Source organism: Halyomorpha halys, unplaced genomic scaffold, assembly GCF_000696795.3.
Source record: "Halyomorpha halys isolate HHAL.00 unplaced genomic scaffold, Hhal_1.1 Scaffold947.1, whole genome shotgun sequence".
Classification (NCBI taxonomy): domain Eukaryota; kingdom Metazoa; phylum Arthropoda; class Insecta; order Hemiptera; family Pentatomidae; genus Halyomorpha; species Halyomorpha halys.
In genome coordinates, this window is record NW_027113607.1 from 238,794 (window position 1) to 241,701 (window position 2,908).

Here is a 2,908-nt window from a genome sequence, read left to right on the forward strand (position 1 = left end):
TAAATCATTTGATAAGAAATTTTTTTTTTAACTTTATTGAAATTTACAATTGTACATTATAGTACATTTAGTAAATTTGATCTCCGATAAAATCTTTATATTATTCTTTAAAGAAGTGTAGGTTTTTCTTCTTTAGATTATTCAAATACAAAATTAAATATATTGAGTTATTCAGTAGAATAAATTTCCACATGCCAGTAAGAAAGACAGAAAAAAAAAAGTTTAAAAAAAAAAAACAGTCCAAAACATTTGGAACGAAGTAAATAATTAAACACAATTGGATTTCAAAAAGAGTTTGAAAGAGTTATGATATTTAATTATAACAATTTAAATCACATCAAAGCAAAAATACTTTATTATCATTTTAATCATGAATTTTAATTTTTTTATTTTATCTAGTTATTAAATATTATTAATTAAATTCGAAGTTATTGTATTTTTAATTTAACAAGTAGTAGACATTAACTTTATTTTCATATCTAATTATTAGTTTTTATGTCTTATCGGGCATTTAAGTGACCACTTTACATCTAAGATTTAGCCTGTTGTTGGACTGTTTGTATAAAAATAAATTAAATCTGAACTACATGTATCATTGATTAATATATTTTATATATTTGATTGTAGCATTTTATAGTGCAGTGAAAATAATGACCAAATTAGAACATTACAAATTCTAAGATTTCAGTGAGCATTGATATTTCCAAATTTATTCTATTGTTAATTGCGTAAAGTTTTATTGTCAATGACTTGAGCTATATCCCAAATCATGGATTTTGCATACATTTTTATTAGTACGAATTATTATAGTACTTGATTTTGATTGTTTTAATTTGATTCATGTAGGCACATATCGATTGTAGCATTTCATAGTTTAACTACAAATAATGACCAAATTAGAATATAAGATCAGATTTACAAATTCTTAGATTTCAGGAAGCATTGATTTTTCTAAATTTATTTTGTTGTCAATTGAGTAAATTTTTATGATCAATGACTTGAACTATACTCTAATTTAATATATCTGATTTTGAATACATTATTATTATTATTATTATTATTATTGTACTTAATTCTGATTGTTCTAATTTGATTCATGAAGGCGCATATCATTCACCAGGAAAAAGAGATTTTTTAAAAATTAAATTGCTTTACCATTAAGAGGTTCAAATGCATTTAAAATTATTTAAAAAATATCTAAATATTCAAGAAAAATGAATGATATATTTAACATTTGCTTCATTAGTATTTATTGAGATACCGGTTAAAATAAAAATAAATAAGTGAAAATTTGTTAATGAATTACATAAAAATTTTAATATTCTTGTTAAATATTATGAAATGTTTTTCTATAAGAATATTTTTATATTAAATATTCTTATAGAAAAACATTTCATAATATTCTTGAAATAAAAATTTTAATATTCTTGTTAAATATTATGAAATGTTTTTCTATAAGAATATTTTTATATTAAATATCAACCAAGACTAAGGTAACATTGATCACAAAATCTTTTAATATAAAATCATACAATAATAATTATAAACATAACAATTATTTAGATATATTTTATATTTTTATAATGTTTCGACCTATTCTATTGGCTATTTCCATCTTCAGCATAGTCACAATACTAAAATATATTTTCAAATACACAACTCCAGGAAGTATATTTATTTATTTAAAATTCAACTTATTCCTAGTTGTTTATTTATTGCGCTAACTCTCAGGCCTTTTTTATCTTATTTTAGTCTTCATAATAAACATGAAATTGTCATTTGTTTTCTTTTTTTACTCATATGAGACTTAAATCAACTCTATCCAAAAATGTGTATAGATAAAACATAAAACCGTAATATTTTCTTTTTTATTATTACTATAATATAACTTTATATTAAAAACTTATGTAATTATGCCTTTTGCTGTAGTATTTTTAAATGATATTTAATAATAAAAACTTAATCCCGATAAAATGCAAATAACCACAACAAATTTATTGATCGCACAGAGCTGAGATCTACACATACTTTAATTGTAACCTGATATTGATAAAACTAATTTATGGATGAGATAAAAAAAATAAACAAAACAAAGCATCCCACCCATCGCTCATATTTTAAATGATATTATTTATGGTATTAAAAGAAAACAATATTTTAATAATATACATAAATGGTCTGTCAATAATTTCATTCCATTGCATGCAAATTAGACATGACAAGGAAGTTATCTTTCAAGACCATAAGCAGAACTTGTCGATTGAATATGAAATTAGTTCTATTTGAAATACATTATTGTTAACGCATTATAAGAATCCAAACTTGGATTATTTGTTTCTACAAAGACAGTAAAGTGCATTACGGATAGATGTAGAGGGAAGAGTGGGAGGCATCTATTCTAATAGAACACATAGAGTTGAAGTAAAAGATATTTATTTATTTAAAAAATAATAGTGTCAATAAATCAAGAATAAACTTAAATTATAAAAAATTAAACAAGACACAAATTAAAAGGAAACAACAAGAGACAGATAGAGATGTGTGTGTTGGAATAATAATACAAATACATGAGTGACCAACTTCGCGACTGAAGACGCAAGTGCGGGACTCGTGCGGCAGACTGAGGAGGTGTGGACTGCGGAAGGTTCCGACGGTGAGTGGGACGCTTCGGGTCGGCTTGCCTGCATTCGGCTAACTTCGGCTATTTCCGCCTGTCACGACCAGCACAATCTCATTCAGATGAATCAGCTGATAACCTCTATATTGATGGCATGTCTCAGTCAGTTAAGGATCGGGAATAAATTAAGATGGTAATGGCTGTGAACTTGAACCAAACAGTTCTTGAATTTAATGTAGAAAACTAATACTGAAAGTCATATTTTAATAATTCCTTAATTCTTTAATACAT

General features: G+C 24.7%; 1 protein-coding gene across 1 annotated transcript in view; it reads right to left on the reverse strand.

Annotated features, from left to right (window-relative positions):
* The window catches only part of LOC136796677 (uncharacterized), a 220,423-nt gene extending 217,769 nt beyond the window's left edge, over positions 1-2,654 (reverse strand). Inside the window, exon 1 of the mRNA XM_067051024.1 lies at positions 2,581-2,654. The gene's annotated coding sequence lies outside the window, so the exon portion shown is untranslated. The remainder of the gene's footprint in view (positions 1-2,580) is intronic.
* Between the last annotated feature and the right edge of the window lie 254 nt (positions 2,655-2,908).